Raw genomic sequence first — 26,571 nt, forward strand, 5'->3', positions numbered from 1 at the left:
GGTGACCTTGGGTCAGTCACTGCCACTCAGGGTTGTTGTGGGGCTTAAATGAGGAGTGAGGGGAGCCTTGTACAACACATTGAGCTCCTTAGATCAAAAAGGAGGGGTCATAAATGTCATCTCTAACTGACTAACTAAATAGTCCTGTTTTAAATCCTCCTAAGTTGGCAGCCATCTCCGCTTCTGATGGCAGTGAATTCCATTAACACATTTTTTGGAAAATACTTTCCACTCTCTTCATTACCCTCCCCTCTCTGCCACCCTCTGCATCCACTAATAAACACAATTTTAAAGGTTTGGTGTCATCTATACATATTGGAGAGCACTGCACCCTTGATACTTTTGCTCTTTTTAAATGAACACTAACAAATGTATCATATTGCACTATTCCACAATGAGCGCATCTTGCTAAATTTTGAACTGCCATAGCTAGATGTATCTCCTAATTATTTCACAAGAAAAGTTTTTGTGAATACACAGCCAAATCCGGGTCTTTCTTTTACATTGTAAACATTAAGCTAGACATCTTAGAGCAGGCTTCCTCAACCTGGGCCCTCCAGATGTTTTGACACTACAATTCCCATCATCCCTGACCACTGGTCCTGCTAGCTAGGGATCATGGGAGTTGTAGGCCAAAAACATCTGGAGGGCCAAGGTTGAGGAAGTCTGTCTTAGAGGAAAAGGAATTGGAGAAAATGGAGGTGGAGGCTGGGAAGATGAATACTGAGATCCTGAAACACTTGACTGTTATACATTTTCTGGGATATGCTAAGAGTGTGTCATATAGCAACCCATTAGTGACTACAGAGGAGGATCAAGGGGGAAATCAAATGCATATTGTTATAATTAATCAACAAATTATTTTCATTTCGATACCATTTAATCCTTAGAACATGGGTAGGAAACATATGGCTGTATAGATGCTGTCCAGACTCCAATTCCCATCTGCCCCCAGCCCACATCCTCAGGGATGATTGGAGTTGTTTTCCAGCAACACCTGGAGAGCCAAAGGTTCCCCAGAAGCAAAAAACCTATGTTTTCAACTTTTTAAATAGGTTAAAAATACCACATTCTTGCATAAACTCATCTACCAAAACCCAGCACAACTAAATAAGTTCATTGACTAAAGGAATGCATATTATTCTTGACACATGTGCTATATACGTAGGCTAGAATTCCAAAGCATATGAATTTATTATAAAACCCACAATAGATTACTCCCAATTAGCTATCTCAATATGCAAAGCGTTCATTTTGTTTCCTTTACCAATTACAGCTCAGGGGATAATAACCTCTTCTTTTTCCACCATTCTTTTAAAACACAAACACAAGGGAGTTCCAAACTTGAAATGGCTCGATAACAGAAAAAGAAAAAAAAGGAAAAGAACTCTATGTATATTCTAACTATCCAGATCTTTGTCTTGCTGAAAATTACATTCAGCAGCTCCTGGAAATTGACTCAATTAATATGACTAGGAAGGCCACTATTTTTGTAAGCTTCATTTGTATGTAAAATACCAAATTTACACTTGTGACTAAATTAGTAACATCAAGTGATGCAGGTTCTAGCCGAGTGATGAAGGCACAGCATGAGGGTTAAAGAATTAGAATTCTCATCTATAAAATAGTGTATATGCAGTATCTAAGAAAGGTTAATTGCTTTTCTTTTAGTTAATACAAGGATGCTTTATTTTTAGTAGCGTGTAAAAGATATACGGTACCCAGTTGCTCCCTGGTGTAATTCCATTAGCTGCAATAGATTACTAGCACAGAAGGCAGCTCTTAGTATTTAGTATGATAGCAATCCAAGTGCAGTGCAAGTTCTGATTTTCGATTAGATGGATACGTGAAAAACATAATATAAAATAAATTTGCATTTAAATAGCTGCTCTCTTTGCAAATGGTCTCAAAGTGAATCATAACTAGACATGTACATTTCCAATTAAGAATCTCAGTTTGGCTATTTTAATTTAACATCTTCTTAACACGAGATTTTTACTGTTTAGTACATTAGTTATACCACAGTCACGTGTCTTCGTTTACTTAAAGCGAATGAAAACGATGCTTTCTAGAAAGTTTACCACAAGGAGAATAAATTATGCAAATTGTTCATATTCTGCAAATACTGTTATAACATGACACCATTCAGTAGCAAATACAGGTTGTTAGAGATAATCCCATCTCAAGATAAGGACTTAGTCATACTGGATGCGAGTACCAGGACAGATGAGGCATTAATAGGCACTAAACAATGGTGAGAGAGGAGTGGAAATGTCAGTCTTGTTCATTCATAAGTCCATTTCTGCATCAATCTGCATTTTTTTAAAAAAAATGAAAACCATATGGAAAAATGCATTATTTTGGTATTCAGTTTTTCACAAATTATGCATTTTGCATGCATATTGCAGACATTGAGCATATTACCCCTAATTAGGGTTGCCATACATCTGGGAATTCCCAGACATGTCCTCTTTTGCGTGTTCTACATACCCATCAGGGGAGGGGTGGATTTTACATTTTAAAGCAAATGTCCTGGATTTTGGTTCAGGCTGGGCTCTGGATCTGGCTCAGGTGTGGGTGCAAGGGCTCTGGCATGGGTGACCTAGGCTCTGGCTCTGGCACAGGCAACCTGGACTCTGGCACTGGCATGGGCAACTCAGGCTCAGCGGCGGTGGAGGGGCTCAGCAACTTTTTCTGTCCAGATTTTTACCTCTTGAAATATGGCAACCCTACCCCTAATGTTCATTAATGAACTCATTATTGTATGTCTTTTGAGCTGAGAATTGTACTGCAAAATTCAAAGAAACGCGAGACCTGAAAGATAATGTCCTTCAGATCCATTTGTCCAGGAAGTGCAAATTAGGTCAGTTCACTTCAAACTGAGGGACAAACCATCATTAAGCATCCTTACCCTGGAAATCAAGTAATTCCAGAGAGCCAATCCCCTGTCACTGCTTTTTATATAGCTCCAAGGTTTAATTGACACTGAAATGCTGAATGCCTCTGTGTATTGCTGAAGGCGTTAAAGTGATGAAATTCCACTGGAGTATACTAAGTAGTCTCTGAACTCCATGATGGGCACATGAAGAAGGGAGTCGGATGATGACTGCAGGGTTTAGGTCAATTTACATGGGGAGAGGCGGTCTTGAGGTATTGTGGCCCAGAGTCATTTAAGGCTTCATAGGTCAAAACCAGCACTCCGAATTTGGCCTGGAAACTAATTGGCAGTCAGTGTCAGGATAGGTGTTACATGCTTTCCCCAGTGAGCAACCTGGCTGCTGAATTCTGCATCATCTGAAGTTTCCAAGCTGCATTCAGAGGCATTGCAGTGCTCCAACCTAGAAGTTATTGGAGCATAGACAACAGGAGGCATATACACGTTCTGACATAATTGTCTTCAAATCATTCTTGAATTCTGCATCTAACAAAGTCAAGTACTTCTGGTGATGGGTTGCAAATAGCTCACTTCAAAACTGTCCTCATAAATCCAGAGAGGATGTTTGTTACTTAGATAGGTGGACTCATAATTTCAGACTGAAGGCTTATGCATCAACTCAACATCAACGTGATGCTTGCTAACTACATGAATATTTATTAGTTTTGTTGATGAAAGCAGTATTACTAGGGTCAGTCATTCATACAGTACATTTCATCACCCAATGCGATTGGACCATGCATTACAAGGATGCTCATAACTGCTCATATAATCAATCAAGTACTAGTGGTCTGAATACAGATGCATTCAGGTGGTCCTGTGCTCAGAATTTTTTCCAAAATACAGTAGCACAGCAGCAGTGATGGCAAGAGGCCAGAAGTGTGGAGCCATTTGAATTTTTAAAGCCTACTCTTTCATTAGCAGGTGAAGTGTATTTGAATAAAAAAACTAATGTTGAAACAGTTGAGAATGGTTAATTTATCATCTCTTTGTCCATTTAATTATTCTAGCAAGGCCTCAATAGACTTGTTCATTGATGTCCTCATTGCTGGCTATTACACTAGGCACAAGTAACCAACATAGTGCCCTCCGTATAACTCTGATCATCTTTTACTATTGGCAATGCTGGATAGAACTGTTGAGGGTCCATGACATTAGGATGGTGAGCACTAATATGGGGCCTTTCTTCATTTACCATTGATACAGGTGTAGTTACTGCTTGATCGGATGTTTTTAAGAGTGATACTAATTGCTGTTAAGGCAGTACATTATTCCATAATACTAGGTTAATAATGGTAAATTTGTGTGGCAGCATGCCAAAAAATCAGGAGTGGGGGTGGAGGACAGCAACTAGACCCCTATAAATGGTAAATGCAGAAAGGCCCACATAAAATCAAGGCAGTATTATGGGATGAGAAGGTAAAGAATACTCAGAAATCCCAGCACCTTTTGATGCAGCTTGAAACTTTCACACTCATTTGTTATAAATAGTAAATAGTCACCAGAGACACCCAGTTTATCGTTTGGCTTGCTATAGAAAGAAAACCTATAACCAGTACTTAACAACTTGGGGCCATTTCACACATTACAATTTCTTATTTGCTCATTTAACAGCTCACGCAAGACATCTAGTAATTTGAACATTGTGAAAAAGAGAATTTATATAATAATGCAGCAAGGCCTCTGAGCACTCACATATAAACTGTGGTTATGTTACTGCTGCAATTGTTGGAGGACTGTAGCTCAGCACTGAACATTATTTGCATGCAGAAGGCCCCAGATTCATTCATTGGCATCTCCAAATGGGGTGAGAAAGACTCCTCTGGGTAAAGTTGAAGAGCTATTCCATTGTAGTCAGTACTGGTATTGATGGACCAATGTCCTGAGTTGGTAAAAAAACACAGATATCTATGTTTGGTTAACAGCTAGCACATTGGTTAACAGCTAGCACTTATATCTGACAAACTGTATCAATATTGTGTCTTCCTCCCACTATCTCCAGTTTAGTTTACGGGGATATTGCACGGAATAAATTTAAAGTGCATTGAATGGTTTTGCTGTGGTTAATCCAAAAATCTAAGAAGTTGATGAAACAAAAGGAAAGAATGAATAAAGCTAGCATCTTTATGTTGGCAGTGTCGCTATTTATCTACTAGGTTCGAGTTAGCTTAGCTACCAGGTTTTGTAGCCTTTGATAACCCTTATCCACCTTGAATTTCTCTTATCCTAAAAAAGGCATAGGTCTGTCAGTGGCTACTAGCCAGGATAGCTAAACAGAACTTCCACATCCACAGGCACAGTAGAGTACCTCTGAGTGTCTTATGCTAGGAGCAGTGGCGTAGCGTGGGTTGTCAGCACCCGGGGCAAGGCAAGTAATTTGCGCCCCCTAACCCGTAGATTTGCGCCCCCTAACCCTAACCCCCAGAAGTTGCGCCCGGTGCGGCCGGCCCCCCCTGCACCCCCCACGCTACGCCACTGGCTAGGAGCAAGCAACAGGAGAGTACTATTGCTTTCTTGCCCTGTGTGCGAAATTCTCGGGGACATCTGGCTGGCCACTGCTGGAATGGGGATGCTGGACTAAATTGGACAAAGATATGTTCCAGCAGAGCTTATTTAGATATTCCCAATGATACTAGCCCAATACAGGAATCATACTTTCAAGTAAATTTAACACATGAGTGGAAAGAAGTGTACTAGCTTCACTCCCCATCATCGTCACTCTCCATGAGTTGATACAATCTGCAGAAAAGCTATAGTACTCAATCATAATAGGCTATCCTGTAAAAATACAACCCAGAGAGTATCACCACACACACACACACACACACACACACAAAGTGTTGGCATCATACCAGTATTTGGTCTGGCCCATAGACTATGGAGAACCATCTGCATTCCTGAAGGCTTCCTACAGAATCTGTGGGGGAAATGGGGGTCACCTAACAACTCTTAGCACTTTTAACAAACCACAGCTCCCAGAATTCTTTGGGGGAAGACATGATTGTTTAAAGTGCTATGGTGTTGCTTTAGATGTATAGTGCAGATGGAGTCTCATTCTTGACCTCCCCTCTCCAAGCCCGAAGATACTAAATATTGCAACATATTTCTCTTTTCGTGTAACTAGCTGAGACAAAATGTACTTCTGCGATGAAATATGACAACCCAGATTCTAATATAATTTTAGGAATATTTTGCATGAGCTTATTCTTTGTTTTAACTCAAGAAGCAAGCATCACCCTCATTAAGGTGCTTTTTTTGCCTTCTAGTCAGACAAGTATAAGGAATGTAAAGTCGTTTCCTATCTTTAATATGCAGATGGAGTTCAATGCAAAGACATCAAAATTTTAATGCAGAACATGATATAATTCATTCACTCTCAGATCATCTCATTTTCTACCACTGTTAGATCAAGGTGATATTCAAGGAGGATAGTTTTACACTGTAACTACTTTATGTAAATGTTTTTATATTCAGGATACATTTAACTATCCCGTTAATTTTAAAGGACCAGAGTTATTTTATTTCCAAAAGAAAAATACTAGTTGATTTCAGATGTGTGTTCAGTCTGCCTGCTTACTGATGTTTTGCTCACATGTGAGGATGAGGGTGCCAAGCTTTGACCCCATCCCTCTTGTTGCCATCCAACTCACAGAGCGTGCTCATGAAGACTCTCCATGTAATTTGGAACCCTGAACAATTGGCTCCCTTGCCAATTATTTTCACAATGATTCCTTTCCTGTAAACTTCTTTTATGGCCATGTTTCTTAGATTCCTTTATAGTTTTATTTCAAGTTGTGGCTGTTTTGTTCTCTTCTGTTGGGGCCAGGGAGGTGGGGATAGAAATTAGCTTGTCATCCCACAATTGAGTATAATGGAATTACCATTAGTTATACCCCACTCTTTCTGTAGGACAGATATTTCCCTTACTAATAGCTTGTGCCCTGCTAAATAACCCATGCTACAACCAGTATGTATAATCTTTCCCCATTTGTGACAGAATTAATGATAACAGTCAATTTGTTACAGTTGGATATAATTTGCTATCTGTGGATATAATTAATGCCTGACAAGATATTATGCAAATATCCCACACTACATTGAGAATTAATCACTATAAACATTTTCTAAGGACACATTATTCATTTTAATTAATTCATATTCTGTGCACACTGGTAGTCTACTACATATAAAGAAACATCTTCTAGACTGAAACTAGATAAGTTGATTCCTCTTTCTGAACTAATGCTGGTTGGCATTGAACACAATTGTTCTGACTTCCCAGACATCTTCCATGGACCGCTACTAACGACTGTCATAAGTATGATGGATCCATGCTAAAGTTCCCCACTCAGGCATCTATCAAACTTACCTTGAATTATGAGGAACATATGAGAAAGGTTATTGGAAATACCTCGCTCCCCAAATGCTCATTCAACTTCCATCACTGAAACAGGCCACTTGGGAAACTAAGGGAAATGACACAGGAGCTAAAGATGCAAAGAGTGAGGCACTTCCTGATCTTGGAAGAAGTGGTAAGGATAAGCTCATGATTCCATAGAACTTTACTGTGTATACAAGTTTGTAGCTAGTGGGAATAACCCTGGATGACTTCGGCAAGGGTTATCGAATCCACTAAATGGAAGGAAAGCTGCAAAGGTGAGAACTCCAGGGCTGAAACTAGATTGCAACCAGGGTTAGTGCAGAAATGATCTGCCTGGTAGTGTAGTTTTATGCACACTGATGAAATAATGGAGCAATTTACTAGAGACTTTCCTGATCCATCATTCACCAGCTTCTGTAGGAAACATTTCTATATCCAAACATTCCTATATGAGTAAGCCTGGAAGTAAGGGATGGGAAATTCAATTCAGTTCACATTTAAAAGTGAATTTACCAAGTTCTCACTTACTGAAACAATATGAGAACCAAAACACAACCGTCATTTGAAATTCACACTTCTCCGAATTTTGCAGTGCAGTTCCCCAGCTAGGTCATGTGTACAAAAAAGCATATACCAGGGTAAAGTTTGCATCTAAATGCATATATTGGTGAAAATAATGTACGAAAATGCATTATAGTAGGGGGAAATACACATGCTTTGTAAACATGTGTATATCAGGAAAAATTGCATGCAAAAATGTGTATGAGAAATTTGCACTAAAATAATGGTTAATTTTCATGAGGACTTCCCCTCACAAAAAATATGTATGTATGTATTTCACAAACTGATGTGAAAATGTGGAGAACTGAACATATGACTGGAAAAATGAGAATCAGAGAGAAACCAAAATTGACATATTCACCTACCCTAGGAGAAGTCAACTTTTATTGCTTTGAGCATAGAAATCAACCTTTATAAATAAGGGGAAATCATTCACCCACCCCATAAATTGCCAGTATTATTGTTCAGTAGCAAGACAAAGCACTGGGTTAAATGATAACATTATATTTGAAAGTTGCTATGGCTCAACTTATCTCTCATCCCATATTGAAATATCACTGCTGAACATCATAAACATATTGATTTGGTTTTAAACAAATTAGTAGAAGACCTCAGAAGAGCCCATCTAAGAAGTGTGATCCTTTTCATTTCACTGGGTGCGAGGAGGAAAATGCCCTTCATAGTTCATGACTGCCATTGCATCTGTGACTTATGGGCCTTTTTATACTATAATAGTCATCCTTCATGGGTGAAATATTCTATATGGATGTTGGATTTCTATTTTAATGGACACCTTCTGGAAATGTTCGTTTTTAAAAAAACAGACAGTAAGGTTCCATTCCAAAGGCCAGATTGTTTTCTTACTGGAAATAAGAAAAGTAAGTCTCCAATTCAAAGAACTCTTCCTGTTCTCATATCTACTTTTAATTCCAAAGTCACGAGGTGGACTTCGTAGGCTATGGGACTGAGCTTATTGGTTTTAGGAGAAAACATTGTTAACATGGGTCTTAATATGGATTTAACAAATAAATATTGGATTTATAGTAGAGCTGGGGGGTGGAGCTGCTTTCAATGTCACTAAGCAATGCACGTTGTGGTTCTGAGTACAAAATCAAGAAGGGGAAACGGCAATGCCAACCAGGGAAGTCATCTACTAGGAAACCCTGCTGGTGGCCAGGATGTAGCACTAGAGGAGTAAGGAATTCCCTTCACTTACATTTCATCACTGGGAAGGGGAGGATGCCACTGCCAGCATGGTATATGAGTGCATGGTGGCTGAATAGAGGGTTGTCCAATTGTCCAAGCTGCTCTTGCCATCAACAAACTCACACCAGTTGCTAGCAGGAAGTTAAGCTTGGCACATGATCAGTTATAAATCAGACCAATGTGAAAATTTAACAAAGCTCGTTGACAACATGTCCCATTTTGCTGCTTGAGGAGAAACAGGAAGTGCTACCCTGCCCTACTGCCACCGCCACCACCCTCCTTTCTTTTCACCTCCGGTGTTGAGGCCAGTGCTGCTTCTCTGCTGTCACTGCAGGCATGGTTCTCCCCTTCCCTGTTTCTCCTCACAACAACCATGCAAATGGAGGTTAGAGACAGGGAGCAGCCCAAGGTCACCTAGTCTCCCAGGTCCTGGTCCAACACTATGACGATTACACTACACTAGCTGCCTTCAAATGTATATATAAATGTATATGAATTTTATAAGCCACATCCATACTCCTTTCTCATTGGGAACATGATGATAACTCAAAAGGTCACAAAGCCATAACAAGAGCTAATGGGATGATATCATAACTGGTGTGCATCGTTGGTCAACTCGTTATTTGTCCATGTATGCATGTAGGCAGAGTTGACATCTTAACCGCATCTTGACCTTTCGGTTGAAACATCTTTGGCAATCTAGGCAGCTGATATTTCTCATACTTTGCCATTCTTTATCGTTTCAACTGAATTTCATTTCAAAAACCCTCCCTCCATTTTGGACAACGCAAGAATTACAAAATACATACCCTTAAAATTCTAACAAAATACAAATCATCTCAAATTCAGCCATGTGCAGCTGTCTACGGCCATACTACCCTGAACACGCCCGATCTCGTCTGATCTCGGAAGCCATGTGCAGCAAGGGGCCTATGACATTTTACTCGGTAAAAATAAAGATTTGGTATTGGAGAAAACAGGTTTTATAGAATTCTGAACAAATGGCTTCATCTCTTTTGCTCGCACACACTTTCCCTTGTTCACTCTAGGCTAGAGTGAATTGTGAACTACTTCATAAGATAATTATTTGATGATGAGTTAATTTCTCACCATACTTTCCTTCTTGAGAAGTCCATTGTAGGAGAAATATAATGTGTTAAAAGTATTGAATGTCGCCTTTTAAAGAGATGGCATGCACATGATTATTCCATTAAGCTCTGCAGTTTTGACTGCATAGATGTTAGATGAGGAGGTAATCATAAGATAAAGGACAGGCAGAGCATTGGGTGAGTTTCATAGCAGTTTCAGCCAGCTATGTTGTAATTTTAACGCCAATTCTTGCTACATTAATGGTGCATTAAGTTTCTAATTAAGCTACACTGAAGTAACAGCTATCAGCTGTAATGGAGTTCTGCTCTTAAAAGAGGATTTTTTTGCTGCATATATATTCAGATTTCTACCTGGGAAAAGACTGCTTCTTTTATCATATATACTAATAGTGACCTCATTTCACTGAGCACAAGGCATTATATAGCCAAAATGACATAATCCGTGCAAAAGAGGGAGGTACTGGCAGGCTTGGGATAAGTACAAGTGTGTGTGTGTGTGTGTGTGTGTGTGTGTGTGTGTGTGTTTGGAAAAAGAAAAAACCTCAAGGGAGGATTTCCACCACCTGCCACAAACCAGCCCAAGGAGGACTGATCATGCTCAGAGCTTCCCAAAACACCAAACATGGAGCTTAAAATGTCCCATGCACTGTGGTTCCCAAGCAGGAAGCCTACACAAGGAATTTGGGCAGATGGGCCAGAGGAACAACACACTTGCCAATCTTGCGACATCAGAATGATATTGTGGGTGGAATTCTACATTGCACTAGGACAGCAGTTGCAGACCTCAAAACACACTGAGGTGGCTGTGGAAGGTACAATGTACAAAACTATTCTTGCCACTCCTCAGAGGAGGAAGAGACATGTGGTGGTGTAGCAGCATGCAGCAGTAACAAAGCTATTGCTATTCTAGGCTGCATCAACAGAAGTATAGTGTCTGGATCAAAGGAAGTCATAGTCCCATTCTATTCTGCCTTGGTCAGACCACACCTGGAATACTGTGCCCAGTTCTGGGCACCACAACTGAAGAAGGATATTTAAAAGCTAGAACATGTGCAGAAGAAGGCAATCAAGATGATCAAAGGTCTGGAAACGAAGCCATATGAGGAATGGTTGAGGGAGTTTAGCCTGGATAAGAGGACAATGAGAGAAGGCGTGATATTCATCTTCAAATATCTCAAGGGCTGTCACATGGAAGATGGAGCAAGCTTGTTTTCTCTTGCTCTGGAGGGTAGGACCCCAACCAATGGCTTCAAGTTACAAGAAAGGAGATTCCAACTAAACATCAGGAAGAACTTTATGATGGTAAGAGCCATTCAGCAGTAGTACGGACTCCCTCAGTAGGTTGTGGGTGTTTTTAAGCAGAGGTTGGATGGCCATCCATCATGGATGCTTGAGTTGAGATTTCTGTATAGAAAGGGGTTGGATTAGATGACCCTCAGGGCCCTTCCAGCTCTATGATTCTATGAAATGTTGGATCTGCACAAGCATATCAGCTTACTAGACAGAATGACCCAGCTCCCCCACGTGCTGTTCTGGGGATTTTCTCATACCCCTCAAGACCCATTTTCACAAGACGCAGGGAGGAGGATAAATTCTCACTGTGCAAACAGAAGCCCCTGGGCAGAGCTTCCACTGACAGTGTTCATTAATGAATCTCGCCTATGTGGTTGACAAGTGAGCAGTCCCACCCATGTGTCAACTTTGACCCACAAGGCTGATCTTGATAAATATCTGGCCCGTGGAGACAAAAAGTTTCCCTGCCCTAAGTTATAGCAATAATTTTAAACCATATTTCCTTTTTGTGTGGTTGATTTCTGCAGCAAGTAACTTCAACTCTGCATTCTGCATTAATAAATTCTGTAAGCTATAAGTGCCCTGTGTTCAACAGAGAGCTTATCTTGCATAGCCACATGATTGCCAGAGGTTCCGGTGGGAAAGAGCGATCAAAATAAAACAAACCTTTCAGCCTCAGCGTAAAAATCATGGCTGAGATTCATCCTTGATAGAACTGCTGCTGCGGCTTCAAGGGAACCACTCTAGGGATGTCTGTGGAGCACTTCGAACATCTCTGTGTTTCATATACATGGTTATTCAGATGTTGAATCTTGACTGGCTTGAGGCAATGACTCCATTTATAAAAATAAACCGCAACATTTCTCACCCATTTAAGCAAAAACGTGGCAAATTGGATGGTGCCCTGCGTGTCACAGTGAAGCCTCTGAGGAAGCAAAGAAAGAGCTTGTCAAATCTGTGGATTCCCGTCTCCTTTAGAACTCATCTTCCCTTTTAAGGTTAGCTTTGAAGAACTGTAATGTTTCATAAAGAAATGGGTAGCATTAATAAGACGAGCTATTCCCTCAGATACGACTTTCTTCCTTTCCATTCTTGTACGGCTTTCTGATATTTGGCAAAGTATTTTAAGATGAAGGGATGCCATTCTGCCCTTACAAATAACCCAAACATGTGGTGTGATGTACACCAGGATATGCTGAAGAATCTGAAGACAAATTCAGCAGGCTTTGGGGCAGAAATGTCATGCTGAAGTGGGTGTAGAGTGAAATGGGGAGCCTTGGGAAAGGATGTAGCTCAATGGTAGAGCACGTGCTTTGCATGCAGAAGGTCCTGGGTTCAATTTCCAGCATCTCCAGATAGGACTGGGGAATATTCCTGCCTCAAAGGAAATCCACTATCAGGCACTTTTGACAATATTGAGCTAGGCGAACCCAATGATCTGAGTCAATATAAGGTAGAGCCTTATGCTCCTTTGTCTGCAATGGGAATCAACGCAACAGAATAAGAACCTAAATGTAGCCTGTAGCCTAATAGTTTCAACATTATACAGTGGTACCTTGGTTTTCGAACAGAATGCATTCTGGGAGTCAGTTAGACTCCCAGAACCATTCGAAAACCAAAGTGTGGCTTCTAATTGGCTGCAGGAGTGTCCTGCAGCCAATCAGAAGCCACAGAAACCACGCCGGACGTTCAGCTTCCGAAAATCGTTCGAAAACCAGAACACTCACTTTTGGGTTTTGATCGTTCAGGAGCCGATTTGTTCAGGAGCCAAGGCGTTCAGCTTCCAAGGTACGACTGTATTTTACAAACTACTCTCAGGTCCTTTCTAGGGAAGGAGCTACTGTCTCATTCCTAAGACCCTGACATCCAGTTGTGCTGAGAGACAGAAAAGGGTAACTAGTCCAAAGATTGGTATGCGTGGACCACATCCCAGAAGGGCCTCACCACTGACCAATCAGAACAACCTCTGTGGCATCTCCTCCTTACTGCCACACACCTGCTCTCTCCCTTATGGCCCAGTCCGCCAACACTATCAAGCACAGGAAGAGGGCAAATAAGCAAGCAGCGGTTTCCGCTGCTGCTGTGGTGGCGAGATGCAACCAATAGTGTCACTGCAATGGCAAAAAAGGAGGAAGAGAAGAGGAGGAGCCACTACCAATGAATGGGCAGGTAGCAATGATGGTTGCTGCTTTTACTTAAGCCCGCCTCCTCTTCTTCAGCTGCCCACAGTGTTTCTCAGCTTGGGAGTCTGCCAGGGTCTGATGACAATAAGAAAGAGGAACAGCAGAATAGCACACATAGAAAACTGGTGTGTCAGGAAGAAAGGCTAAATTAAAGGAAGGGTGGGGAGCTTGTGGCCCTCCAGTTGTTGTTGGAGTGCCCACCCCTTACCATTGGCCATTGTGGGTGGTGCTGATGGAAGACATGTGACATTTACAGGGCCACAGCCTAGCCTTTCATGCTACTTTTTTTGTACACAGAAGCTTATTTATTTGCTTTTCTAGGGAGAAGCAGTCCCTACTTGAACTCTGAAGTGCTCCAATCTAGAAATGGATTCCTCACAACTTATCCATTCACTGTGATAACTAGGCCAAAGTATTTAGGTGTGCTGCTTACCCTGTCCCAAGGGCAGTAAGAGACACTTTAAAATATAGTGTTTAAGTCATATTTTGTTGGAATCTTCCTCTTGATTTCTCTCCTGGAATCATGTTTCTTGAGGGTGGCAAGTGCTCCGCAAGACAGTTCCTTCTTCTGCACCCAAGAGACACGGTACATTAACTAAAAATGGTATGCACTGGTGCTTAAAATTAAATGTCATTTTTACTTACAGACTCTAATGTGTGCTGGGCAGAAAAATCACACACCCGATAAGTGTGAAATAGATAAGAGAAAAGAAATGCAGGTGCCAGCTAAACATCCCTTCTAAGCTCTCCATGGTTTCCCTCTAATTCTCATGCTTCAGGCAGGCACCAGACACAGTCTCTCTCTCTCTCTTGCTGAAGCATTTTACCTGCGGTTGCCTTAGCATTTACCTGAAATCAAAATTTGGAGAGAGCATTGGGGACACAACTGTTGATGTCTGTTTCCCAGTGTAAGGGCTTGAAGTCTCAGGTGGCCCTGAGGAACAATGGATAGTGTCTTAATTGGCTAGAGTAGCCCAAGTGATAGCAGTGGGCTCTAGAAAACTTTCCCAAACAAATGTGCTTACTCACCTGAAACTTTTCTCCTGGTACAATCTACCTTTCTCCCTTCCCAACCTCATAGGAACTGAGTGTGTTGTCATCCCCTGCACCATTTAACCGCAACCATGAAGCTTCTGTTATCTGCCACAGCGATATACAAAGCACACTTATTTTATAGCAATCAAATCTGAGCATTATCAGTTTGGAGGGAAAGGACAGAAAATTAGAGGTGTTCAGGGGAACCCACTCACAATTTGTATGTTAGAGATGAGCAGGAAAGTGCCTGCTGACCATGACCATCGCAAGCTGATGCACTTCTCAGGCCATGTAGCCTGGTAGCCACACATTTGCATTAGTGAAAAAGGGGCCCTAGATGCACACTTGTCAGATTCTTCTCTCACTAACACTGAACACAGGGCATGGTCACCAGTTGTTTCAGCATGCAAGGGGAGCTTTCATTGAAAGCATGAGGGGATATATCTGGACCCCCCTCCTTGTTATTAATTTAGTCTTCAGACCATCTCATTTAAAGTCCACCTAAAAATAAAATACCGGTACATTCTAAACCCCACATAAAAATACAAACAAGGGGCATGACATCAGAGGATACATTGAAATGGTCCATTTGCTAACTGCAGCTGGAATGATAATTTGTCAAAAGTGGAGAAATTCCACCCTACCTTTTATAGACTCTTTGTTTTCTAAGGCGTGGGAAATGCCCTATATGGTCCATCTGACAAATAATATAAGAAGGCAAATTGGGCGATGAAAAGTTTGTAGGGAAGTGGAGTTTGCTTATCATTTATTGGAATAATAAAGTGCAAGGTTTGAGTCACTTGTATTTATTACAAAGAGATATATAATGAATTGCTATAAAAATCGTATTATTATTATAATCACCATCATTTATTTACATGGCACCATCAATGTACATACTCCTGTACACAATTAAAATAAAAATTTCTACCCTGCAGGGCATACGATCTAAAACAACAATACACAAAAAAACAGTAGTTTAACATGCATAATTCACAATCCATTAATTAATGCTTGATTGTTATTGTAATTAATGTTTTTCATTACTGTCATCCTAATATTTCATGTCCTTTAGAAAGGGCTCCAGAGAATGTTCTCTATTATCAGAATCAATGTGCCATTCAAGAATATGGTGAGGCACATTTTGTAATATTGCTGTCCTCCAGATACATCACAGGTTTTGGACTGGTATGTCTGCAAACATTGCCAGTTGAACTAATCATTCCATCCATTCGAAGCAGAGCCCAGTTTCCCATTTCCCATTAGAATAGGAAATTAAAGGTATTTTTTCCATTGATGCTGATATTTTACACTTACTAACCAATGCATAAGACTTGAAGAGGAAATGGCAGCTCTGCCAATTTGTGCTTCTACATCTGATACTCTTTGTTTAAAGATGTTTCTGGTTATATTTTCAAGTGAATTCAGTGCTTGCACTAAAAATTCATATTGCTGCAATGTTTGGAAATCTTTGAAATGAGAAACTGCCCAGAGCTAGCGGACCTTAGAGACCCTATTTTCACCCATTTGAATTAATCTGAGCCAATAATTATGCATCCCTAGAATTTATTAGACCAGATAGCCTCAACACAAAATTATGCTGTTCTAATTAAATAAGTACATTTTAATAAGCCCCAAGTCATATGCAAAATATGAGTTTAAACCTTTTCAGATGCAATATTTGGAAAGCCCCAAATTTTTGCACAAAAAATTAACACTAGTACCTTCTTTGCTCTAAAGGCATTGGGCATATTGATTCAGGGTACCTAAAAATCAGGCGTCTAGTAAAGGTTTGCATGCAGACAAGTGAATTTAGTTCTTTTTTCTTTATTTGTAGAGCCCAAGATCATGAAGCAGAATATATATCTATATCGTAACTCATTACCATGAGCGAGATGTTGCACTCATAGTGGATAGCTCAATGAATACGTTGACTCGGAAGGCAGTGGTAGCCACCAGCTCAGATGGCTTTAAAAGGGGATTAGACATATTTATATAGGATAATGCTATCAATGGCTAGACTCTGCTTCAGTTGTGAGAGGTACTATGTCTCTCTGGAAACCACAGAGCACTAAATGGCCTCAGTCCAGTATACCTGAAGGAGCGTCTCCACCTCCATCATTCTGCCTGGACACTGAGCTCCAGCTCCAAGGGCCTTCGAGCAGTTCCCTCACTGCGAGAAGTGAGGTTACAGGGAACCAGGCAGAGGGCCTTCTTGGCAGTGGCGCCTGCCCTACCATCAGATGTCAAGGAAATAACCAACTATCTGACTATCAGACTTTTAGAAGACATCTGAAGGCAGCCCTGTATAGAGAAGTTGTAATGTCTGATGTCTTACTGCATTTTAATTTGTTGGAAGCTGCCCAGAATGGCTGGGGAAACCCAGCCAGATGGGTGTATAAATGATAAAATTATTATTATTATTATTATTATTATTATTATTATTATTATTACTACTACTACTACTACTACTACTACTACACTTAACTCCTATATGTGGGTTTCCTTTGGGCATCTGGTTGGCCACAGTGAGAGTAAGATGCTGGACTAGATGGGCCACTGACCTGATCTATTCTTATTTTCTTACATAACCTGATCTCTCTTTAGAGTCTATGCACCATTTATGCAATGTTTTCCCCTTACGAAAGATTACTGCTTTGCATAAATACCCACTCTATTTCCAAGTTTAGTGATAGCCATGCCACCAATGTAATATCTGAAGTGAGCCTTAACTGCAATATCAGTATAAGATAATTTGCCACTCTAGGGTTAGGATTGTATCTCTCCCCCACCTCACACTTTTCATCATCAATCCATGTTTCTCACTTATTTAAATCTCATTAACATCAATTTTCAACAATTTAAACTATCACTAGCCAATCATGTTGATTGTAGAGTACTACTCATTTTGAAAGGATCTCAAAAACATTAACAGATTGAAGTAGGCAGAGTATCAAATAAGGTACTCTTTTCTTTTTTTTACTCAGTTAGAAAATAATGGAAAATAAGGAAATAATATGAATATTACACACACACACACACACACACACACACACACGTGTATATGTATATATATTTCTTGGGTAGCAATAGTACCTATAAATTATCTGTCATAGAAAGTCATAGCATCACTGTTATAGGCAATATGGGGTTGGGGTAAAAGTAGGAGGAGAAAGGAAAGGGAAAATGAAGGGAGATGGTAAAATTTCATTGTTTTACATAGTAAATGAGCAAAGCTTTTATGTCAGCGTGACATAAACAGTTGGTGTCTTTTGAAATTAAAGTCTGAGCTAATTTGACATTGGCAGTGGTGATGATTATGATGATAGCAATGGCTTCTGCGGAAATGATTGGTTTGATTATCATATTGCATCTATGACACAGAACAAGCTTTCTGACGGATGCCCTGCTTTAGACTATTACTAAGTTTAGAATATTTTTCATAAGGTTCTGTTTAATAGGGTGCCACAAGTACAAAGCACCAAGCTGCCGAAAATGAGGGATTGAGACCTATGCAATTACCATCAGAGGCCATAATCTATAAAACAACATCTGAGAAATAATGTTATAACATTTCAGAATTATTTCATACATGGTTCCATGCTGTAATAAAAAACTCGTTTGGAAACAGAGCTGTGCCATTTAGATGTGAGTAGCTCGTTATTTGTTCATTTCTCTGTTTTTATTTGTGTGTGTGTGTGTGTGTGTGTGTGTGTGTGTGTGTGTGTTTAACTGAGAACACATACATGCTTTGTTCAACAAGAAGAGACGTTGTCTGCTCTGCCATTCCTGCCATTATGGAATGCACTGAATTGCACCAGTAATTCTGCACTGTGTCACGATGAAGGGAAGAACTAAATGGCTGGGTTTGAAGAAGTCTAGCAGTACCTATTGAAAGCTTGAGTGACAATGAGTTTTGAAACCAAATATGGAATGCACCACTCTTCATCTAAAATAGATTCTGGTGCAATTCACCATAATGCATTTAAAACAACAACAAAAAACTTCCTGGTCACTTCCAGCTGTGAACAACTGAGAGGAAATGGCAGCATCCAAAATAATTGATCCCTGCTTCAAAGCAGGTGTGGAGCTTTCTTAGAGACAGGATGGATGTTGGATTCCTTGCAGCAGCTTTTGGATTATAGTTGATTTCTAGAGAAGGGCTGTTTTGAGCCAGAGCCCAGTTCAGGTGGGATACAAGGATGCCTGGTGTAACAGAAGAGCCAATTCTGAGTCCAACTCCTCTGCCCCTATAAGTGTATAAACTCTTTGCCTATATATTATCTACATTATTGTAGAGGGAACAACAAGGCACATCCATAGTTTCACAACCCAGCCCCAATACCCAAGGAAGCTTCTGGCAGTGGCAAGAGGAAAGAGAGAAACCTCCTCAAGGAAAGGCCCAAAGCAACAACTTCCTGGACCCTCAAAGAACATTGTGACAGAAAGAGCACCATGATTGATGGTGTCTAAGGCTGCTGGGATGTCATGGACAACCAATAGAACTGCACGCCCCGCCTCTCTCCCAACAGTGGAACAAGAACAATGTTTGCCAACGCTACTGAATTGATGCACGATCTTAAAATAAAAACCAGTTTTCTATTTTCTTAGAATTATGAAGCTAATGAAGAAAACAACAACACATTGAGAACACCCCCTCCCCCCTTTTTTGTAATTTGTCCTGAATGCCTCCCTAAAATTTCATTTACAGCCAAATTAGAAATAGCTAGTGTGTTGCGTCTAATTTAATTCTTGATTCACTTTTAGATTGCTTGGCAAACAGATTTATGCATATTAATTACTTTTCTAATGAGAAATATTTGGAAGTTGCATCTGTTGTAGCAGCAGAGCTCAGTTTAAAAAACAAAAAAACAAAAAAAGGGAGTTGTTTTTTGGTTTTTGTTGCAAAGTGAATATACAACATTAGCAGCTATTAGTTCAGCCAGCTTACACTCAAGCTGCATTCAGATGTGAGGTTTATTGCTTTAGTTTATTTAGTAATACTAGTGCTTCTGCCCTAATTTCTAACATTCGTTTTACAAAGCAGTACCTGTTGCATTATGGAACTGTGGCTTTTTGATCAATATTCCACCATGCTATGCTAAATTGTAAATGGCAGGAAAGAACGGTATGCTAAAGTACCGCCTCAAATTTCATCACACAAAGTTGCAACAAAAACATCTCATGATTTACCAAGATAAGAGGGTTGCAAACTGCCCCCCCCCCCCGGAAACATGGAAATGAGCACTATGTTTTCACTAAATTCCACTGTGCTTTTATGCTGTGTGAGAGATCCCATAAAACATGGGAATTATCAGGTAATGAAAAGGCAGGAAAATAAAGTGCTGTCTGAATGCAGCCTTAGATGAAGGAATGCTTCCCTATTATCAGGGAACAGGGGCCCAAGGGCCACATTCCTTCTAGGCAAAGTCCCAGGGGCCACTTGCCTTTGGTGGGCAGGACTAGAAGCAAAAGTGGGTGGAGCAACATGTGCTAGTCTACTCCCACATTTCTGTCTATCCTTCAGGAATGCAAGAAGCATTATAGGATATCAAGGGCACATTCTAATCAGGCAGGAACACTCACAGAGGGTAGAAAGTAGGGCTGGTAAAAAGTGTAGCCTAAGGAAAAGGGGTGTGGCTAGAAGGGGCATGACCTGGGAAGAAAGAGAGGTCTGAGTTCAGCACCAAGCCTGAGCTCCCCCATCCCTGCTGTATGATGGGGATGCATACAGTGATACCTCGGGTTAAGAACTTAATTTGTTCTGGAGGTCTGTTCTTAACTTGAAACTGTTCTTAACCTAGAATCATAGAATCATAGAATCATAGAATCATAGAGTTGGAAGAGACGACAAGGGCCATCGAGTCCAACCCCCTGCCAAGCAGGAAACACCATCAGAGCACTCCTGACATATGGTTGTCAAGCCTCTGCTTAAAGACCTCCAAAGAAGGAGACTCCACCACACTCCTTGGCAGCAAATTCCACTGTCGAACAGCTCTTACTGTCAGGAAGTTCTTCCTAATGTTTAGGTGGAATCTTCTTTCTTGTAGTTTGGATCCATTGCTCCGTGTCCACTTCTCTGGAGCAGCAGAAAACAACCTTTCTCCCTCCTCTATGTGACATCCTTTTATATATTTGAACATGGCTATCATATCACCCCTTAACCTCCTCTTCTCCAGGCTAAACATGCCCAGCTCCCTTAGCCGTTCCTCATAAGGCATCGTTTCCAGGCCTTTGACCATTTTGGTTGCCCTCCTCTGGACACGTTCCAGTTTGTCAGTGTCCTTCTTGAACTGTGGTACCCAGAACTGGACACAGTACTCCAGGTGAGGTCTGACCAGAGCAGAATATAGTGGCACTATTACTTCCCTTGATCTAGATGCTATACTCCTATTAATGAGGCCCAGAATTGCATTGGCTTTTTTAGCTGCCGCGTCACACTGTTGGCTCATGTCAAGTTTGTGGTCAACCAAGACTCCTAGATCCTTTTCACATGTACTGCTCTCAAGCCAGGTGTCACCCATCTTGTATTTGTGCCTCTCATTTTTTTTGCCCAAATGCAATACTTTACATTTCTCCCTGCTAAAATTCATCTTGTTTGTTTTGGCCCAGTTCTCTAATCTGTCAAGGTCGTTTTGAAGTGTGATCCTGTCCTCTGGGGTGTTAGCCACCCCTCCCAGTTTGGTGTCATCTGCAAATTTGATCAGGATGCCCTTGAGTCCATCATCCAAGTCGTTGATAAAGATGTTGAATAAGACCGGGCCCAAGACAGAACTCTGTGGCACCCCACTAGTCACTCTTCTCCAGGATGAAGAGGAACCATTGATGAGCACCCTTTGGGTTCGGTCAGTCAGCCAGTTACAAATCCACTGAGTGGTAGCATAGTCAAGACCGCATTTTACCAGCTTCTTTACAAGAATATCATGGGGCACCTTGTCAAATGCCTTGCTGAAATCAAGGTAGGCTACATCCACTGCGTTCATCTACCAGGCTTGTAATTCTGTCAAAAAACGAGATCAGGTTAGTCTGACATGACTTATTTTTCAGAAATCCATGCTGACTATTGGTGATCACAGCATTCCTTTCTAGTGCTCACAGACTGTTTGCTTAATGATCTGCTCCAGAATCTTCCCTGGTATTGATGTCAGACTGACTGGGCGGTAATTATTTGGGTCCTCTCTTTTCCCCTTTTTGAAAATAGGGACAACATTTGCCCTCCTCCAGTCTGCCGGGACTTCGCCTGTTCTCCAGGAATTCTCAAAGATGACTGCCAGTGGTTCTGAGATTACATCTGCCAGTTCTTTTAATACTCTTGGATGCAGTTCATCTGGCCCTGGAGACTTGAATACATCTAAACTAGCCAAGTATTCTTGTACTATCTCCTTAGTTATTCTGGGCTGTGTTTCCTCTGCTGAATCATTTGCTCCAAATTCTTCAGGTCAGGCATTGTTTTCTTTATCGGAGAAGACTGAGGCAAAGAAGGCATTGAGGAGTTCAGCCCTTTCTGTGTCCCCTGTTTGCATTTCACCATCTTCTCCTCTGAGTGACCCCACTGTTTCTTTGTTCTTCCTTTTGCTACGAACATACCCATAAAAGCCTTTTTTGTTGCTTTTAACCTCTCTAGCAAGCCTGAGTTCATTCTGTGCACCACTTTAGCTAATGGGGCCTCCTGCTGCGGCTGCACCGCCGCTGCGCGATTTCTGTTCTCATCCTGAAGCAAAGTTCTTAATCCAATGTAATATTTGTGGGTTAGTGGAGTCTGTAACCTGAAGCGTATGTAACCTGAGGTACCACTGTATTTTTGTATTTTAGGCATATCTGTTGTGCTGGGTGTTAGCTTAATAAAATATTCCATCTTAACATTTCTCATTCCAGCCATTGAGCCTCCATGGAATGTCACAAGTATAAACTTGGGGGAAGGGTCCATTGGACAGAAATGGTTAATTACTGAATTAACAAGAACAGAGTTAATATGGGCCCTTATGTCATATTCCCAGCATCCAGATCCCTTCCCGCTACATTTACAGATTTGAAAAAGTTCCCATCCCATGAGGATTTTCTGATGGTACATTCCATTGGATTTCCTTTGCACATAGTCTTTGGTCTACTGTCTCTTTAGTTCATTTGCATCATCTCCTAACCAATTGCCTTCCCCTTGCTGAGCCAAGTTTGGGAGGGAGAAATGAGGAGTGGTGCCATTTTAGATTTTATGCAATGAGCAAGATACTTCCTCGCTGATTTAAAAAGCCTGGTTTGGGTAGGGGAAGAGGGGAGTTGGGCCAAAAGAATTGTCTGCCTTCTCCCTGCTTCACTGTCGCAGCCTCTATACACTAAATCAGGATGCAGCCTGACTTTTACAGAAACAACAGCACTGCTGATGTGTAATCCATTGGGGCCAATTCCTCTCTGTGCTCTCCACACATAAAGAGCCTCCACTATAAAAGCCAAGTTGGTCAAGTTGGCACTTTTGTGCACCCCCAGAGGAAATAAAAAGTGATGCCTTAGAAGTGCAGAGTGACCAAACCACTGAAACCAGACATTGCTATGCAATATCACTGGCAAGATGTTTTATATAGCTCAACAGACTAGACCTCCTGACGCAGGATATATTAGATAGGAATACAACCAAACTAGTTGTCACCATAGTGTTTATCTTTGCAGACAATACATTTTTGGCATGATAGCTGGCTGTTGGAATATTCTGACACATCAAAATCCTCTGAAGGTCATTTCAAGAATGATTTTATCATTTTGCAAATTTACCAGATTAGTACTTCCTGAACAGAAACACAGCTCCCCTTCAAAACCCACACTTCTCTGAATTTTGCAACCCAGTTCTCCAACCAAATAATGCATACAGAAATGTGTGTGTTCATAAAAAGCGGACACATGCATACATATATCCATGAAAATAATATACAAAGTTACCTTCTAGGGTAAAATTACTTGAATCAATCCTGTGTTAGTTTCTGTTTCTCACTGTGCAGCTGCTTGCAGTCACAGGACTGTGTTTACATTCCAGGGATTCCAGGCTATTGGAGTCTCATGGGAAAGGGAGACGGGATGTGACGTTACTTGTTTCCTGTTTCCTTTGTTCCTTTGCTCTCTTTGTTCAGTTGCTCTCTGCTCTCATAGAGAGAAGATGTATATTTCTTTGCTCTCTGCATAGCTTAGTAATAAAGCATGGCGTGTAGCTCATACCTATCTCATCCTTCCGCTGTGTTGTTTTGATGCTCTTCTGGGAGGGCTCGGAGGAAGATGAGCCTTATCAGCTCGGACGAACGGAGCTGACAACATCCTGTACCAGGCAGAATTGCATGCAAAATAAATATTGTTGCATCCCAATTTCCATGTGGTTCAGGATTCCCAGGGCTCCAGGCACTTATCCAAGTTTTGTGTTTCATTTGGAAACGAGGCACAGCAGAGACTTTATGCTATAGGGTTTATTTATCTTTATGCTATAGGGTTTATTTACACATATATACAACCTGAGCCTATGATAGAGAGGTTCACAGCATAAAACTGCAAGAAGATCTTGCTTCTCCCAGCAGAAATCAGGCATGGCTCTTCCTCCACCTTTCTACTTTGCTTCCAGCTCACATCACTGTCACTGCCTGCTCTCAACTCTGGCTTTAGCTGGGGAGAGGGGGTGTCCCACTCATTTGCCATCTCGTAGAGAGCCTCTTAATTTCCCATAATCTCACCAGCAAGATAGCTTGGTTATTTCCATGAATTAGAAGGCTTGATTAGATTTTAATACCTGCCAGATCCAAGGATTAAAGGTCTTGATTAGATTTCGACACTTGCTGGATGCAGAGATTAGCGTGGTTAGGCATACAGTTTAACGCCCACACCCAAAATGCGTAACAATGTTTTAGAATATTTTTATACAAAAAGACATTTAAAATTTCCTGATTTGTTTTTGGGGGTTTTTTACAAAATTTCACAAGTCTGTGCAGCAATGGAAATGGGGCAAATTAAAGTTAAGAACAGAAAAATAAGAAACTGTGAAAGAATTCAAAATTGACAGATTTGTCCATCCATAACCATCGCTCAGGATAACCCTGCATCTAATGACATGGATTCTAGCGCACTAAAACATATACCATAATAAATTTGTTAGTCTTTAAAGTATCACAAGGTTCTTTCTTGGTTTTTCTACAGTGCTACTAACATGGCTAGCCCTTTCAATCATTCTGAAAGTGATGTCTGGTGAGGGCTCCACCTCATATTTGTTTGTGCTTTTTGACCTTTCGTTAGTAGAAAATCTTGCATCAAGTGTTTCACCTGTACGTTGGATCAGTTCAGTTATTCATGACTCTTACCTTCTGAGAAATTCATAAGCAAAAAGGCTTAGATGAATATTTATTGTTTACTTCTGCTTCATTATCTCAGTGCATTTATCCACAATGGCATTTTGAGGGCATGATGCACATTTTGTATTAACAACATAATTTAACATTAGCGAAGATAATGCTAAGCGATGTTTCCTAATGACTGAAATTATACTTCAGGGGCTAACCCATGTATATAAAAAAAAAATCCACCAAAAAAACACCCATACGCCCTTTGAATAGGAATTTTCAGCTTACCATTAACACTGCTGGTATATCCGATAATGGAAGAAAAGAAAATATATTTCATATGATTGTGGCTTCACTTGACCTGTTCAACATCCATTGTATGATCACAATCACCTCTTTTACCATAAACCATATTTATTGCTGTGGATTCAGTTGACAACCTTCTACATTCTGAAATGCTGTTTCAGTGAAATCATGTGAACGTCTACTCAGACCTGCATCCTGTTGAGTTCAGTGGGGTTGACCCCCAAGAAAGTAGGCGTTAGATTATAGCCTCAGGCTTACTGGTACTTGACATTTACAAGATTATACTGTAGGTATATATCCTGGCAGGTATCAAAGAAGAAGTGCCAGGGATGCATTCAAATCAGAATTATGCTACAAATATGGGGAATAATGCATTGCCTAGTTGTGTCCAGCAGGAAACTTCAAGAAACTTAGATTAAAAGCCCAGCAGGTTTATTTGGAAGTCAATAATGCTGAAATGTGTAGGACTTTGTACTTGTTCTAAAGACTGTGGCATTAATACTGAAGAGTTTTTCAAAGGGAAAGTGGAATATGTAATGTTTCACTGAAATAAGTATCATCAACATGCATATGCTCAAATACCTCCCTCTCACAATTTATCTTTTAAGCCATGCTACTTGGGAAAGGAAATAAATGAATATAGCACACCCAGCGCTGGGAAGGAAAGTGATATATGAATGAGAAAAGAACAGACACCGAATGTTAAAAGGCCCTGTAAGCTTACCTTAGGTCCAATTCATATAAACAAGCCATGTGGAAAGCACTTCATGCCATGTGTATCTGCCAATTTCATAGTGTCACTGACCTAGAGTATCTCAAGTATTACGAGTCTTCTGAAAAGTTTTTAAAGCTTACATGAGATACATTGGTAAACTTAACTGAGGGGCACTGGTGACCAAGATGGGGAAGTTTCCTGGAAACTGAATTCTATGAGGAACAGCTGAAAGATCCAGGCATGTTTATTCTGGAAAACAGAATATTTAAAAGGAGATGCGATGGCACTTTCGTATCTGAAGAGCTGCTATGCCGAAGACGAGCAGACAGGTTCTCTGCTGTTCCAAAGGACAGAACTGCAAACAATGAGTGAAAACTGTAGGGGATCCAATTTTTGGCAAAAGCGTAAGACAGCAGTGGTGAACTGGGAGCCAAATGCAGCCCTCCAGGCCTCTCTATATAGGCCTTGTAATTTACCCCAGTCAGCACCCCTTCTCCACAGGCCACATCCCTCACCAGCCCAGTTTTGAACCTTACCCTACTT

At 40.8% G+C, this 26,571-nt stretch overlaps 1 long non-coding RNA gene across 1 annotated transcript; it reads right to left on the bottom strand.

Moving 5' to 3' along the window:
* Positions 1–654: 654 nt before the first annotated feature.
* On the bottom strand, positions 655–26,278 carry LOC308475640. The gene is made up of 4 exons (XR_013985327.1): positions 26,169–26,278; positions 7,305–7,401; positions 4,631–4,817; positions 655–2,312 (listed from the first exon to the last, which is right to left on the bottom strand). It is a non-coding gene; the product is annotated as an uncharacterized lncRNA (long non-coding RNA).
* Positions 26,279–26,571: the final 293 nt, after the last annotated feature.

Source organism: Podarcis pityusensis (assembly GCF_964106645.2).
Source record: "Podarcis pityusensis genome assembly, chromosome: 4".
NCBI classification, from domain to species: domain Eukaryota; kingdom Metazoa; phylum Chordata; class Lepidosauria; order Squamata; family Lacertidae; genus Podarcis; species Podarcis pityusensis.